Below are 18,515 nucleotides of genomic sequence, written 5' to 3'. Positions count from 1 at the left end.
GTAGTGCTTTAGTGCTGGGAACGCTAGCTTTGGTGACCACCTCTAAGGCCGGCACCGGGTAACGGTAATAATGCATTTCCATTGGGCAAGTGGCCTCTGCTTGATGATAGCCATCTGTACGGCAGTCAATATTTTTTCTGTGGGAGCACAACGTTATTCTGCATTTGAGTACAAATGAAATTTGTATGCTATGGGTAATGTAAACCTGATGGCACCAACAATTATTCTGATGATCACTTTTGTTTTGTTGTTACAGGTGTGTAAGTGTTTTGCTTCAAGCATATCTTGTTGCAACCCTCTAAGGAGGCACATCTGTTCAAATGTCCAATGCCTACTTGAAAAATCTGGGCGTATTAAGTCATAGAACGTTTTTACGTGTTGAGAATAATCTGGAATGTATGTTCTGCCAAAGTTTAAGAAAGCAAGTAGTGACTGTAGCTTCTTAATCGTATTTGGTGGTTGAAGTTGAGTGCATTTCTCCAGAAAGTGTGGGGCCAGGCTCTGGCCTTCATCTGATAGCTCGTATCCCAGGAACAGGACACTGAGGATAATTTTGTTGAGGTCGTCATCTGTGAGATAGATGTCATCCACAGAGGACAACGCATCTGGATCAATATCATGTCTCGTGAGCTGCAAACAACCCTGGGCTGTTCTTATAGCCCAGTGGTGGACAGCAAAAGCGTTTTTGTGAACCAAATGAGAATGCATTTAGGTCCGACTTTCAGGTGCTAAGTTTTGGCTCAAGAAACCATTGGAAATATCCAAGGTTGTTTTGTGTTTCTTGAGCACTAAATTGTTGATAAGTGCTGTGCAATGTGCATTTTGTATTGCATAATTGTGTGCTTAGTTGTTTAAGTGCCTATAGTCTAAGACTATTCTATATGAATGGTCTGGTTTTGCAACGGGGAATAATGGGTTATTTATTGCAGAGGCGTGGTGCTCAATTACTCCCTGGTAGTCAAGTTGGGTGAGAATTTCTCTCACTGAGACCTTAGCCTTGTGTTTAACGGGATATTGGGGTTGAGGCTGTGGTGTGGACCTAATCGGTATTGCATGATAGGGGGTGTCTTTATCTCCCCTACATGGTTGCAGTATAGCTAAAGCCCAGTCAACTGCATAGGCTTCTTTTACTGCATCAGGAACAAGAGCTGAGAAAGAAGGCAACATTACATCTTCCCCAAATGGGAGCTTGCAGACAAATTCAGGTGGCCAGTCTTTTTCTGCCAATAGGATATCACAATTAAGTTATTCTAAAAAAAATACTTTTATAGTGCACTCTATGTCTCCTTCTATTTGGATAATTATCTAATTTACCCTGTCGAGTGGGGAGACGTGCCTGTCCGCAGGCAGTCTCGACTACAAGAAAGTTGCTAGTTGCTGTCGCGCTCAGATGATCTATTAGAGTACGTCATTACCTAGAGGACATAATCTTACAGGTTGTATTACATGTGGTAGGGTGCCATTAAAACAAATTTGGTGATCTTGATAAGAAAGTGGTATTTTTATTTGTTTTGATATGCTTGGTACCACTGTAGTACTTTTGTTACTCTGTATGTATGAAAGACATGTATTTGTGTTTCTTTCAGGAAAAAGGGCCCAAGAGTAAAATGTTTCTGCTTGGTAAGCTCCATTTGCTTCTACACCAAATGTTACTTCCCCACCCTCATCTGTTAAGCCATGGCCTAGGTGATACTGGGTTAAAGCTTGTCTGCAGTTCTCCTGAATATTTATGGCATTAGCCATGTTTAGTAATAGGTAACAGAGAACGGAACACCAAATGGGAAGAAATCCTTTTGAAAGTTCAAGCTTGAACAACCTACAGTTTAGATAGGTACTCCCTATTTAACTGGGGAGGATTGTTCCTAAGACCATGGATGTCTCCGTAGAATGGTACTTAGGGTACCTACTGTGAGATACAGAGATACTCAGGGCAATTCGTAAATTAGTGCCTCAACATCATTGTTGGTGGTGCCATATCGTGTATGACTCTCACCTCTCAGTGGCACTGCTGGATTAGGGGTGGCAGCCATTTTGTTCATAGGCAACAGAGTCCCTCCTACGCCAGTTAGAAGCTTTTTGCCCAAACCTCCCAGCTCTCTGGCAGTACCTCACCCAGACGCTAAGTAGTAAAAGTGATTTCTAGCAGCCTAGTGCATGGACTCTGGTGACCTCTCAGGGAAGTCATGGTGTAACAAATCTCACCCCTTTTCTCTTGTTAGAAATAAGCCTCTTACATGCACACAGGCAATGAGAAGATGCAGGGCAGTTCTCTCATTATTATTGTAAAGACTGCAATCTATGATAAAATGTATGTGCTGCAATGATTATGACAATGAGAAATAATAGGAGCAGAATGGTAAAGGTAAAAGTGGTAAATATGAAACCCCCCAAAATATTACAGTGTCATGAAATATGCAATTACTAGTAATAAGGCCTAAACCCTACCCTAAAGCAAGAGCTGGGTATGATAAGCCTAATCTGCCAGTACAGTGTCCATGAGAGACACCCCCACCCCGTTACCTTGGGATGAAATTGGCTTCTTAGTCTCCGGATCAGGAATCATGGAGACAACAGGCTGAGAATTGCTGCAAAGTGGCGTGGAGTCTAGATCAGGTATCCTGGTGGAACCCCCTCTAATGACCTTGCTCTTGTGAGGTGGTTTTAAAGGGCACATTATTGTTTGTGCAGGAATCCTGGATCAAGTATGTACCTAAACATAAGATTGTGTATGCAAACTTGTGCCTGGAATTATATAACAAATACGTGGCATGTTCACATTCTGTTCTTGCTAATGTAAAACAAAAGGAGCATGATGGCATTACCCACATATATCACTGATAATGACTCTTTCTCAGGATAACAGTGATTAGGAAAATGAAAATATTACTCTAAAATGCACTCATCTGCAAACAGTGCTAAAAGAAAATAAATAATTAAATAGAATAAAACAAAGGTCACAGGGGATCAAATAAAAAAGGGCAACAAGTCAGCATGCTAAAGGCTAAGCTGTCTCCTGTGCTTAGACAGGGAACTAAAATGGACCCACAACGTCAATGGGTCATCATTTGCCTTAAAGCATTTAAAACCCACCAAATCCAGGCCACCTGATGTCCTATCCAATAAGAATTGACAATACGCTGCAAGGATATGATGGCCACATTGCACTAACTTCTGTGTTCCATGACCGTAGAGGACTTCTCCTGTTCCAGGAGATCCCCAGGATAGTAGATTGCTGGTACTGAGGAGCAGCGAAAAGCAAGTGGTCAAAGAAAGGTGGCAGGTGCAGGTAATGGCCATGCACAGCTAAGATAAAGTTTCAGTTGCCATACAGGGTCCATGGAGAAGAGGGTTAGAGAATGAATAACAAATATTGAGAAGTACAGTGAGATAGAAGAGAGGATAGAGAAAGAGGTTCTAGAAGAGGAGAGAAGATTGAGAGAAAGAAAGGAGAGTAAATATAAAAAGCAAAAGAAGAGAAGGAGAGACAGGATTAGCAAGATAGATAAAGCCGTTAACAGAAAGGGATAGCAGAGAAGATGTTGAGGGAAGCAGGGGGAACAGAGAATTGAAGAGAATAGAGAAGCCAAAAGGAGTAAAATGAGATCTAGGTACACATTGAGAAAGGATGATTAAAGATTTATATCTATATTTTAAATTATATTACTTCTCATGTTTTGGCCAATTCATCTGGCCAAGTGATTTCAAAACACAATTTTGCACTTTAAGTTCTAAAACAGATTTTAGTGTAAGATCTAAAAATCACCTTGCACAGTGGTCTTTAAAATCCTAATAAGGTCCTAACAAGGTCAACCCATTGTTACTTGATCCAGATGGCTTTTTGCAAATTGCTTAACAACGGTAACCCCTTGTTATTTGTTACCATATACTCTTGGGGCCAGATGTAGCAAGGGTTTTGCGACTCGCAAACGGCGAAAAACGCCGTTTGCGAGTCGCAAAAGCCTCACCGGAATGCAGAAATACATTTTGCGAGTCTGATCCAACTCGCAAAATGCATTTCCGACTCGCAAATAGGAAGGGGTGTTCCCTTCCTATTTGCGACTCGCAATGCTATTCATTTTCGCGGTCGCAAATGAAAGCGCAGTTACCATCCACTTGAAGTGGATGGTAACCCAGGCACAAACGGGAAGGGGTCCCTATGGGACCCCTTCTCCTTTGTGTCTGGAAAAAAAAATAGTTTTTCAGAGCAGGCAGTGGTCCCATGGACCACTACCTGCCCTGAAAAATACCGAAACTAAAGGTTTCGATTTTTTTTTCAAAGTGCAGCTCATTTTCCTTTAAGGAAAACGGGTTGCACTTTGAAAAAAAAAACTGCTTTATTAAAAAGCAGTCATGGACATGGTGGTCTGTTGTCTCCAGCAGGCCACCATCCCCGTGAGTGCCCCTACTCGCAATGGGGTCGCAAATTGCGACCCACCTCATTAATATTAATGAGGTGGGTCTTTGCGACCCCATTGCGAGTTGCAGAAGGTGTCTGAGACACCTTTCTACATTCCAAATTGCGACTTGTAATTTGCGAGTCGCAGGGACTCGCAAATTGCAAGTCGCAATTTGGAATCTTCCTACATCTGGCCCTTGGTGAGAAGTGCTGTCACACCTTCTATACATATTAGCCATGCCTATATTTACTTGTATAATTGCTGGAAAGTACAACATACTTGCTGAGAAGTCCGGGTTCAATTAAGGAGGTGATTTGGCTTTGTAGTGCACATTTAAATATGGTACTCTTAACTGTTTCATAACACAAAGGTTGACTGTAGCAATGCTGAAACAATATGCTAGCAAGTAAAGATTTTCCATTTCTACATGGCAGGCTTCCATGCTTTTTACATTCATCACTCAGAGAAGTGTGTGCTCATCAAAGCAATGTTAGCCACCTAGAAAGTGCTACCTTGAGGATTCCATGCAACAAGTCTATTTCATGTGAAAGAGTAGAAAATGTTCAGAATTCTCGAAGTGGACATCTCTGTAACAGCCTAATAGGATATATCATGCAAGCAGCATCAAACAGAAATCTTACTGCAGGGCAGGTTCGTAGAGGTTCCTAGAAACCATCACTCAGTCTTTGAGGCAGTGTTATTTCCTGGCCATCTACAGGTCCTTTAACTGGAGATGGAACTAGTCTCCGCAGCCAAACCACATGCCTCAAATGGACCCATCCAGGGCTCTCACAATCACCTATCCAATACCACACCTACCTCTCTTGCTAGTTAAGGCCTATATAAGGTCTCCTTTCATACAACACCTTTTACACAATCTGCCTGTAACTATGAGAGGTATATGGCAATGACGAATACTGCTTCAAGTCCATGCAAACATTATTGAACTATCTATCTTTTCTCACAGCCTTATTGTGAAATTAATTGTGGGACCTTTCCATGTCCCCTGTAAAATGACATTTAGGCCCTCATTATGACATTGGCGGTAAATTCCACTTACCCCAATGCTGACTGCCGCCAACATACCGCCGCGGATATCGGTTCACCATATTATGACACACACACACCAATCCGTCATTATACAGCTAGAGACACAATTTCGCCACACCGGAGGTCAGTGATAAACTGGCGGTATCAAAACCCATACCATTACGCCAACAGAACTACGCACACCACATTATGACCCATGAATCACCACGGCGGACATTCAATGGCGGTAAACCATTGGTGGTACATACCCCGTGCTCAAAATACACACACACATACAAAACAACACCACATTGGACAATTCAAACTACACACACCTGACACCCATACACACACCACACCCACACCACTATAAAACACACACACACATTACTCACAACCCTTTACCATTACAAACTATTGGCACAAGACAGACACCAGGACCACAGACAAGTCCAGAGCCACACACCACCATCACCTATACACCACCCATGCACCTCACAACACACACCCCAACACATCACCCTACACACCCTCACCCACACTACTCACACAACACCCATGGCACCACAACAACACCCCATATTCTCTGAGGAGGAGCTAAGGACCATGGTGGAGGAAATCATCCGGGTAGAGCCACAGCTATGTGGAGCACAAGTGCAGCAGATATCCATTGCTAGGAAGGTGGAGCTATGGCAGAGGATTGTGGACATGGTCAACGCCATGGGACAGCACCCCAGAAAAAGGGATGACATCAGGAAGAGGTGGAACGACCTACGGGGGAAGATGCGTTTCATTACAGCAAGACACCAACTAGCTGTACAGAGGACTGGAGGTGGACCACCACCTCCTCCCCCACAACTAACAACATGGGAGGAGCAAGTCTTGACAATCATGTATCCTGAGGGCCTGGCAGGAGTAGCAGGAGGACTGGACTCCGGTAAGTCAACTCTTTACTACTATCATCCTCCTACCTGCATGCCATCACATACCCCCACCCTCACTACCACACTCCACTCCATCCCACACACCCTACCATCACAACGCACTCATCCTGCATGCACCACCAATGCATGGACACCACTCACAGCCCTGCATGGACCCCTTATTACTAAAGTATGCACACTGGAGAGAATCAGTTAGCCCACCACATGCCAACTCACTCAAGTTAAAGCTGCAAGGGCAAATATAACCAAAGAGGGCAACCCACCCATGCACAAAATGTCACACACAGAAACAATAACACTGAATTTACATCCCCACATGTATCCCAGCCAATGTCACCAGAGAAGAGGTGCCAGCACTAGCCGGTCCTCCCACAGAAGAGGCCCATAGTGATGACAGCGACTCTGCTCGCCTGGATCTGGTTGACCAACCTGGCCCATCAGGGACCTCCGTACAGTTGCTTACCGAGGCACAGTCAGACACCACCACAGAACCTCCCCCATGAGGTATTTGTTTAATAAGGTTTAAACATTGCAAATCAACTGTACAGTAATCTGCACGTAGGATAGACCTGTAGTTGGCTGCAGTGAACACACCAGGAGCGATAGTGGGGCACCAACATCTGCAAAAAGGGTTTCCAAAGGGTACAGTGAGTGGGCATAGAAGTGGGAAATAACAGCCTGCCAGTGACAATGTGAAACAAAAAAATTACAATGAAATGTGAAGTACCACTGTCTTACCTGTGTGTCATTGGACATATTGTCGAATCACTGCAGTTCTGTTGTCCTCATTCTCATCCTCTGCCTCCTCATCTTCACTGTCCACAGGGTCCAGCGCTGCCACACAGCCATCTCCAGCCTCCTCCTGCAGAAAAGGCACATGGCGTCTCAAGGCAAGGTTTTGCAACATGCAGCATGCCACGGTTATCTGGCAGACCTTCTTGGGAGAGTAGCACAGGGATCCACCTGTTTGATGGAGGCACCGAAACCTGGCCTTCACGAGGCCAAAGGTACGTTCAATGATCCTTCTTGTTCACCCATGTGACTCATTGTAACGTTCCTCTGCCCTTGTACTGGGATTCCTCACAGGGGTCAGTAGCCATGATAGGTTGAGGTAACCAGAGTCACCTGCAAATATCGAGAGACAACATTTAGCCACACACTATCCCTTATGGCCCACACCATACCCATACACCAACATCCACTGGGGGGGAACTATGGCTCACCTATTAGCCACACCCTGTGCCTCTGTAGTTGGCCTATCACAATTTGGGATGCTGATATTCCTCAGGATAAAGGCATCATGCACAGAACCAGGATGCTTTGCATTGACGTGGGAGATGTACTGGTCCGACAGGCACACTATCTGGACATTCATAGAATGAAAACTCTTTCGATTTCTGAAGACTTGTTCATTTTGCCGGGGGGACACAAATGCAATATGTGTTCCATCAATCGCCCCAATTATGTTAGGGATATGTCCTATGCATAGAGGTCAGCCTTCACTGTGGCCAACTCCTCCACCTGGGGGAAAACAATGTAGCTGCACATGTGTTTAATCAGGGCAGACAACACTCTAGTCAGCACTATTGAGAACATTGGCTGTGACATTCCTGCTGCCAAGCCCACTGCTTGCCAAGAAATGGAGCACAGATAGCACTTGCACAAGAGAGGAGATCTCAGTGGGGTGACAGATAGCAGATATCAGGTCAGGCTCCAGTTGGGCACACAGCTCCATGATTATGGCTCTGTCAAATCTGTAGGTGAGGATAATGTGCCTGTCCTCCATTGTTGCCAAGTCTACCAGGAGTCTGTACACGGGGGTATGTCTCCATCTCCTAGTCATCCACAGCGGTTGCAATCTGTGGGGCAAAAGAGTGAGGAGCTGTTCATAAACTGTACATTGTAGCCAGAACAGTACAATGCAATATGTTATTCTGAAATGTATATGTGGCATTTGTCCCGCATGTACAATTGTGAACTGTGACGCAGTTATAATCCAGGGCCTGCCCCCCCCTGAAATGGCGTCCACCTGTCCTGTGTGGATGGACAGGTGGAAGTGAGGTAATTCCGCTGACATTGTGCGCCGTTGTGGGAGGCGGTCGGGAACCACCGTGCAACGCCTCATTGGATTATATTGGGCCTTATGGGGTACAGTGGCCAATGGTAATCTACGCCGGCGGTGATGCTATGCACTGCCCCGGACGTCACTGCCATTCTCTATCTGTTCACTCACTTGCTACCTGACCTTCAACAGGAGAGGACCTACACTGCATGTGCTGCTGTGACCTGTGTCTGGAACCTACCATGGCTCGTGTCACTGGGGAAAGGGCCCCTGTCTTCACCTCAGCTGAGTTGGAGCGATTGGTGGATGGGGTCCTACCCCAGGATGGACTGCTGTATGGGCCTCCAGACCAACAGGTGAGTACACTGTGAGCACGTTGCATGAGGCATGAATGCATGGAGTGGTGTGTGTGAAGGCCTCGTATAGGGGAGGGTTGGTGGATGTCCCCTGCGTGACGTGCAGCTTGTGTGCTGGGCCATGTCTGTGCTAAACAAGGGGATGGGAAGGGGTATGGTGGGCCATGAGTGTAACAGGCAGGACAGTCTGACTAATAACTTTCCCTGTGTGTGTTTTCTCTGCAGGTCAGTGCCCATCAAAAGAGGGGATTACAGTGTGCCATCGCCAAGGACGTGCGGACCCTGGGGGTCTACAGCAGGCAGAGCACCCACTGTCAGAAACAGTGGGAGGACATGAGACATTGGGCACAGAAGACGAGGGAGTCCCAGCTGGGGATGGCCTCCCAACAAGGAAGGGGTGCCCGTCGAACCATGACCTCCCTGATGGCCCACATACTGGCGGTGGTCTATCCGGAGCTGGATGGGTGCTTGAGGGCATCACAGCAGCCACAAGGGAGTGAGTACAGTTCCCATTATTACAACTTACAAATGGTAGGGTGGTAGCCGGGTGGGGAATGTGTGTCTGTGGGTGCCCGTAGGCCAGGCCTGACATTGCAGAGTAGGTCCCATGTTGAGCAGGGTTCTGATGTGATATTCCTCCTACCTAGCTAGTAGGCATCCACTACTGGGCAGGGATGTGTGGGTCCCAGGTATGCTGCAGTTGGCGGTATGTGTCCCTCCCCATGCCCTGGTGACTAGCATTGTTACTGGTAGTGCACTGCATACTGCGTAGGGCTGTTCAATGTGTGTGAGGGTGCTGTGTACACCAACGGTGGTGTTGGTGCAGCCACTGACCAAGTGTCTTCTTTGTCTCTCCCCCCCACTTTTTGTTTTGTCATACTGTCCTTATGTGTATTAGCATCATCTGGCGGAGAAGCAGAGGCACCGGCGACGGAGGAAGCTGCATTCCACAGGACCCAGGAGGCAGAGTCCACTGACGGCGAGGGCACCAGTGGGATGGAGGGCAAGGGGAGCACCATGGCAGAGACTGGAGGGGACAGTTTGGACACAGATACCTCCTCCGATGAAAGCTCCCTGGTGGTGGCGGACACCTCTGTGCCCACCCCAGCTACAGGTACAGCTGCCCCCCTGTACCAGCATCGCCCTCCCAGCAGCCCCTCAGCGAGTTGCCTGTGCACACTCACCCAGGAGGGTGGGCATCTCCTTCGCCCCAGGCACCTCCGGCCCTGCCCCAGTTAGCCCTGCTGCCCTGAGTGAGGAGGCTATTGACTTCCTGAGATCCCTCATTGTTGGGCAGTCAACCATACTGAATGCCATCCAGGGTGTCGAAAGGCATTTGCAACAAACAAATGCATGCCTGGACGCCATTCCTTCTGGCATGGTGGCCCAACAGAGAGAATTTCAGGCTCTGGCCTCCGCACTGATGGCAGCCATTGTCCCTGTCTCCAGCCTCCCCCTCCAACTTCCTCTACCCAGTCCCAATCCCCTCAACCCCAACCTATCCCAAGCACATCTTCAGACCAGCAATCACCAAAACAACACACAGAAGTGGCTCAGGCAAACACAAGCACCACACTTCATCTCACAGGCACTCACACAAGCACCATCCCCATGCAGACACACCAACATCCACTGCCTCCACTGTGTCCCCCTCCTCCTCCTCGTCCACCCCCTCCCAGTAGCGTCTCCACTCCCACCTGCATGTACTACATCCTCATCCACTACCTCCATCACCAGCACGCTTATCACTACACGCCCCTCACTGGCAGTCACCACCCCCTCATCCATGCACACGTCCTGTGTGTCCTCTCCCACTGTGTCTGTGACCCCTCCTCCCAAAGTACACAAACGCAAACACACACCCACCCAACAGCCATCCACCTCACAACAGCATCCAGCTCATGCACCTATGTCCCTAAGAAGCTTTTCCTAGCTAAACATTGACCTCTTTCCTACCCCTCCTGCCCCTGTCCTTCACCTCAGGCCAGGGTGGCCAGAACCCAGCCCACCACCTAAGCCACCAAGTTCACGTCTGCTCTGGTTTCTGCAGCTGTGAGAGGCTCCAAAGAGGCACCCGTCAGCCCAGCCAGTGTGCCACCAACACCTGCCAAGGCCAAGCAGGTTCCGCCACCTGGCAAGGGCAAGAAGGGGACAGCACCCAGCAAGGCCAAGTCAAAGACTCCAGCTGCCAGAAGCAAGGAGGCATCACCATCTGCCAAGAGCAGGAAGGGGCACGCACCACCTGCCAGGGCACTTCGGACGTTCGAGGCTGAAGGTGAAGGCCTGAAGGCTACCACCACAACCGCCAGCACCGCCACCTGCACTGCAGCCGACACCGCCACCTTGCACTCCCCAGGACCAAGCAGTGGGCATGGAGCCACCTTCAGGAGCAGTGGTGTTGTACCATCTTCTGGCTGAGGTGCACCCCCTCCCCCGTCCCCCTGAGGTGCCTATGTGTTTTCGACCTGATGCCCCTGCAGTGTTCTCTACATATTGAGGCAGGAATCAAGTGTGGGCTTGGCCTATGTGTTTTGGCCCAGTGGGCCACGGAAATTTTTGAGTGGGCATTGTCCAGCCTTTTGTATATATTGTAAATACTGTTTTTGATTTCTGAATGTCTTTGTAAGTCTTTCTAATATTACACTCATTTGACTCCATTCCTTTTGTCCTTGCGTTATTCCAGGGGGTTACGGGGTGTATATGTAATGTTGTTGCATGTGTTTGTGTGTATGGTGTTGGGGGTGAGGGTGGGGGGGGTTTGCGTGTTGCGTGTGTGTGTCACTCTCTTTTTCCTCCCCCCTCCCTTGTGTGCTAGGTGAAGTACTCACTGTGGTTGTCGTAGCCAGCGTTGGTGCTCCTGGTGTATGAGCAGATACACCAGCATGGGGAAGACCTGCAGCTCGGGTTCCATGGCATCCTAGTTCTTCCTTGTGTGTCGAGAGGTGAGTCGTTTCCCTTCTGGGTTCTGTTTCCACCGTGCTTTTGATGGCATTGGTACCGCCCCGGAAAAGGTGGCAGATGGGCCACTTGTAATACAGTGGTAGGAACCTTGTCTTCCGCCTGGCTGTTGGCGGTTACCGCTGCGGTGTTTGTTGCTACTGCCATGGCGGTCAGAGTGTTAAAGTGTCTGTATGTGTTGGCGGTTTCCGCTGAGGTCATGATTCCATTTTTAATACCGACGGCCTGTTGGCGGTGTCACCGTCTCTTTAACACCGACCGCCAGGGTTGTAATGAGGGCCATATTCTTTTTAAAGTTAAATTATAAGTAAAAAATACCTACCTTTCACTTATTGTGATTTGAAGTCCTAAAAACCTACCTATTTGGTACTCTCAGTTCCACATCCCATACAGATGAGATTTGTATGCACTCTCATTATTTCGCTTACAAGTAAAATCAATAAACTAAGAATTAACAATTTTACTCAAAGTGAGTGAACCTTAATAGTGAGAAAATGTTGCCTGTTTTATTCTACACTCCAAAACGCCAATAGTCATATTTAAATTAGGCTTGAAAGAAAAATCTTAATATAATTATTACCTACTATCAACTGTTGTGCTCTATAGGTACATATTCCCTTAAAATTATTCTGTAAAGTAGAAAGAAATGTTTGTATGTTGTAAAGTAACATAATATTTTCACATTTCATTATACAATTGAGCATGACAGAAGCCTTACTATTATTTATAGATCACATAGTAGGTTACAATAACATTTTATGATCATTTACATTTGAGTGAAAAACATTCTGTGCATTTTAGACTGTGTATTACACAGAGTGCAGATAAACGTTCTTCCGTTGACACTCTGAGGGGAGTGAAATTTAATTTTATTCACAGTTTGTCCTATTCTTAATTTTAGCTTTTTGTGCTAGTTCCATTCTGTTGAAGTTTTGTAAGGTATGGACAAGCATAACCACTTCTCTCCAATGAATTAGCTGAATCATATCAGTTACCTTTTGGATTCTGGTCTGAGACATATTTAAATGAAACCTGCTTAACAATGAGCTTAAATTGTTTGTGTTCCAGTCAGCCTTACTTGAGTAACATTTTGACTCCATCTCTAGATCACCCAATAGAGCTTTAATGCTTCACATAGATTTAGTCTGTGGCCCTCCTGACAGCTTTACAAATAAATCATCCCCAGATACCTAAACAAATCTTTTTCAGAGTTTGTCATACAATACCATTAATGTAAAATCTTTTATATTTGCAGGTTATACCCACTAAAACCAAATCTCATCTTCAAGCACAACTTGGGAACCTTGATCTTTATGAAATGCTTTTTATTCAAAATTTCACATTGTTAAAAGTAGGGGAGTAATTTACACCTGTTAGGCTTGTTATAATACTTCAGTAGAGTTGTGTACTAGTTTAGCATCCAATTTACCCAAAGCATTGCCAACAATGTTAGCGTGACATGCTAGATTGATCAACATGAAATTCATGTTCCAAGGAAAGGATGCATCCAAATTAGCGTAGGTACTGCCTATTTGTAATTTCTGAGAACCTAGTCTCCAATTTTAGATGCATTTGTTTTCATTATTTTTGTTTTTACTTTATTCATGTTTAAATGGATGTCTTTGCGGTATGTGACAAACACGTCTATTGCTCTTTAAAAACCTATGGTATGAGGCTCAAAATGATTGTATCTTCTGTCCAGAAAATACTTTGGATCTGCTCAGTGGCTATTTTAGGTTGCAATGTCAGGGCTAATTGCATTGATTTAGAGGCATCTAAGATATAGATTTAAAACAACAGAAGGGCCAGGATATAGCCTTGATGAAAATGATTCAGTGTACAGATATTGCTTGTTACAGTACCATACTCACATAGTTGCTTTTTTATTCAGGATCCTTTGTGCAGTTTGATCAGTAATTTCAAAAATCTGCCTGGAATGCCTTATAGAGCCAGTTTCCTCCACAATGTATTCCTGTTGACTAAATCAGAAGTACTTGACAGATTGATAACGATCACATATAAAGACAATTCCTGGAAACATTTCTCTGCCAGTAAATTAAGATTCGTGCATTCATCAGTGGTTGAATGTCAAGGTCTAAAGCCAATTTGATGTTTGGTAGAATACCCTCGGCATCCCCACAATCCTCCAAGTGACTCAATAGTGGCATACCAAAGACTTGTCTTGAGATGTCAATCAATGCAATCATCCTGCAATTTTTGGGACAAATTTGATGGCCTTTTTATATATGAAAATTCTCAGCAAACCTGCCAAGACTCTTTAATCCTCTAGATTTCGAAGATTGCCTAGAGCAAGAATAATAAGAGAATAGACCAAATTTGAGGCCTTTATTTCAAGATAAATTCTGCAATACTGTCTTAGCTCTGTATTCGGGAGGTTTTAATTGATTTTATATACTGCTCCATTTCTTTAACAGCTGGAGTTTTATCTCTAAAGCATTCCTTAAAAAATTGCAGTTGCTTTCATAAAGGTTACTTAGCTGCAACATTTCTGTTAAATCAAGAGATGAGATAGTGCATTATTTTGTACTTTATGAATTTAAAATGTACAGTTCAGTGAGGTAATCAATTGAGATATTATTGTCAGTTAGGATAGCAGTATTTCTTCTGTTTTCTATGGCCTTCCCCAATACAGTTAAAAAAAGTTATTATATTTTTCCTGCTAAGAATTATGGGCCTGATTACAACTTTGGAGGAGGGTGTGAATCCGCCCCAAATGTGACGGATATACCACCGCCGTATTATGAGTCCATTATATCCTATGGAACTCGTTATACGGGGGCAGGATATCCGTCACATTTGGGACAGATGAACACCCTCCTCCTAAGTTGTAATCAGGCCCTATATCTTCCTCCCACAGTTTTGCTTTTTCTCAATACATTTTTTTCTTATGCCTTTTCTATAGTGTTTTCAAAATTCCATCCATAATGTTGCTCTTCCTTTTGTATTATTTTCAAGACCTGTCTTAGTTGATTATTCACCCTTTCTATCAACAAGAATCCAGAAGTATCATGTTTTATTCCATTTGACTGTCTTTTTTATTACCTGTGACTATCTTTTTATTACTATCATTTTATTGACTGACTTTTTATTGACTGTCATTTTATTACCTATTTGACTCTCTTTTTATTACTTTTAAATGGTTCCTCATTTTTCAGGAAGCAATTATATGATTTCAGGACATCCCCACGGCTCAGATACATTATACTATTACTAAGCAGTTTTATTCTTTCATGGCACAAAATTCTATTAAGGGCTTACTCAATTTCCAAAATGTATGTTTAGAAAGCTGATGCCACACTGTAATAATGCTTAAAATACAAGCATCCCTTATCAAGTAGGAGAATTATCATGTTATCAATGCATAGTTGATTAGAGAGCTAGTTTTGACATTATAAAAAAGTATTTTATTCTGCTTAGTTTCCCCCTTAATTCTTACTAGATTGCAAGCTTTAAACAAAGAGCCAAGATATAATACTCTTTTATTTTGTACATTTCCTTATCTTCAATATTTGCATTGGGGATTCTCATAGATGTTTCCTTGTTTTTGATAGGTTGTCATAGTTAAGCTGAAAGATTAAAGTTACTAATCATTATCTGACAATTTGGGTATTGACACGCTATTTCATCAACAAAAATATACAGCTACTTTTAAATATCCATTGTCTTGTTTTCCTGATGGAAAATAAGTGTTGACAATTATTAAATTGTTAACAGAATTTGCAGCCCAATCACCTGACAGGACTGATTAAGAATTTACCCTGATTCTGGTAGTTTCATTTGGTATAATTTTTTAAAGAGGCGGGAACTAATATCATTAACCATCCCCAGACAAACATTTGTTTATTTTCCTGAAATGATATTGAACTGAATATGCTTACTAATACAATTTCGGTTGTGGTCTATGTTTTTGTGTTTTTTATCCATTGACAGTTTTGTTCCATTATATCCATATTATTGACTAATTGCATCCAAGACATAATATGTAACCTAACAGGAAATTCCTCAGCATGAATAACCTATACTGTTAACTTCCTAGGGTTGTCAACTAAGAGTAGAATTTCTTCTGTAGGTTTAAAGGTCAGAATAGCAATTCAGGCTTTATTTAGAAGTTTGTGGCCATTTCTGTCTCTCAAAAAATGAGACAAATGTAATATAATTTGACATAACATTACTGGGACTTAGCACAAACTGCAGGATCTTAAGCCTCTTAATTGTCTTCACACATCCACTCTCTTCATCACAGAGTATATCTTCAAGATATAGAAAACTAGATCAGCTGATACTAAGTTCTTCAAAATCTCACATCTCATTATGGATTTACACTTCTCCTATATTCATTCTTTTGTTTTGCAGACTAAACCCATAGGAACCATTTCTATTCATACACTCCTTATTAACACTGCTCTTAGAATGCACTTTTGATAGCATTTGCTCATATCCACTTCAATATCTTTCCGTACAACATCAATTTGGGCATAACCAGGAGTGTTTGGATTTTCATTTGATATTTGAGCTTACATTTTGTTAGTTGTTTGTAAAACAAACTAAGTTACTGGGCAAACGCCCTGGGTATTTGTGCTTAGCATTATATTTGATTCATTTGAAATATTATTTTGATCCTCTGTTTCAAATGTAATTGAACTTGAACCTTTTCTTTAATTCAATTACATTTTTTGCTTTTTTGGTCCCAGTTTGCTTTCTAATACAGGAAATAATTGTGGTGTTATGGTTTTCGTTACTGGGGCTTTCTTTTGTGGCTCATTCACCTCAGTTTCAGGGGCACTGATTTCTACGTTATTATCCATGTTGAAAACATAATAGGAAATTTTTAGTTCTATATAACCCTTTAATACTGAGGATATTTGAGTTTCTATATTAATTAAACATTGTTTTCAACTCTAGTTGACAGCACTCCATCTTGATGGCCATTATTCACTTTATATTTGCATACCTTTGATTAAATGTATTCATAGTATCAGATTGTGATGTTATTGACTTTAAACTTGAAATACAAAACCTCTAACTGATGGTGGGAGTCATTGACTAATTTTTCCAACCATTTTAATTTGGACGGTAGTACATATTGAATTGACATCTGGTCACTAGTTGGAAAGGAAGTGTAGGGGATGGTAGAAAAAAGGTGTGTGGGGTTAACAAGACATTGATAGGTGGGAGGGAAATTTAGGAAGTGAAGCAGGAAGCTCAGTTTCTACCAGAATGACTTTACCTTCAAACCAGAAAGAAAAGGAAAAGATGAGTGAGGGAAAACTTGTCTTACTGAAAGCCACAATGATATAGGCCCTCATTACGGCCCTGGCGGTTGGCGGAAAAGTGGCAGTCTTACCGCCAACAGGCTGGCGGTAAAATAATTGGAATCATGACCATGGCGGTTACCGCCATGGTCATCCGACACTTCTCCGAACCGACCGCCAGGGCGGAGACAACCGCTGGGCTGGAGACTTGGGTCTCCAGCCCGGCGGCCGTCACAAGACTTCCGGCGGTATCATGACCCGGCTGACTGCCATGGATTTCATGGGGTTGGGCCACCGCCATGAAATCCATGGCAGTAAGCACTATCAGTGCCAGAGAATCCCTTCCCTGGCACTGATAGGGGTCTCCCCCACTCCCTACCCCCACCCCTGAGTCCTTCCCTGACACATCCCACCCCCTTGCCACCCCCCAAAGGTGGCAGGACCCCCTTCCCCACCCCTACCGCCGACATCACTACAGAGACAAACACCCAACATGCATGGAGACACCACCAACACACATACCCGCACCCACACGAACAAACATGCCAACAGACACACACACAGTCATACACGCACACCCACATTCAGACATACATGCACACATCCATACAGACATACATACAGGCAGACATGCACACATTTCCAAACAAACTACACCCCCGCATGCATACACGCACTCACACACCCCCTCTTCATACTCACACGCACACCTCCATGCATGCACACAACACACAACACTCCCCCACCCCCTCCCCTAATGGATGATCAACTTACCTGGTCTGTTGATCCTCCGTGAGGGGACGGGATCCATGGGGGCTGCTCCGCCACCAGCACCCCGTCAACAGAACACCGCCACGCCGAATCACGTAACGTGATTCGGTGGGCGGTGTTCTGTTGACGGGGCGGTGGAGGTGGAGCAACCTCCACATGGCTGATGGCGGCTCTCCGTCCAGAAAAGGACGGAGGGCTGCCAGCAGTCATAATTCGCCGAGCGGAAAACCGCCACCACTGGCGGTCTTCATTACGGCGGTCCCATAGCGGTCTTGTGAAAAGACCGCCGAGGTTGAAATGACCCCCATAGTGTTCTTGGAGACTACTGGGCAGTACAGATCAGTATTAAGGACCAACAGTCACGGCCCATACAAGCATTCAAGTTTTGGTTAATGGCTCTGTCTTGATACCCTCCAGAAACTTCTTCACCCCTTCTTCTTGAGCACAAATAAGAACATGCATCATGCCACACTAATGTTTAGCTGGGTCCCATACTGATGCCTTAATATCCAGGTCCTGGAGCTGTCTGGATCACTTGGAGATGTTGCCTCTTGTATGTGAATTGGGCCCCGTAATCTGGGAAGAGCAAGACCAGTGTGCCTTCAACATGACATTTTCTTTCCATCAAAGCGACCTTATTCAGAATGTAGTCGCTCAAATACAGGCTGGGGAATACCACAATTACTTTACCTCCTGCTACTGCTGGGTGAGGCCCACTTGGATGC

This window comes from Pleurodeles waltl, chromosome 4_1 (assembly GCF_031143425.1).
Source record: "Pleurodeles waltl isolate 20211129_DDA chromosome 4_1, aPleWal1.hap1.20221129, whole genome shotgun sequence".
Classification (NCBI taxonomy): Eukaryota; Metazoa; Chordata; class Amphibia; order Caudata; family Salamandridae; genus Pleurodeles; species Pleurodeles waltl.
Note: the sequence above shows the minus strand (reverse complement) of the source record.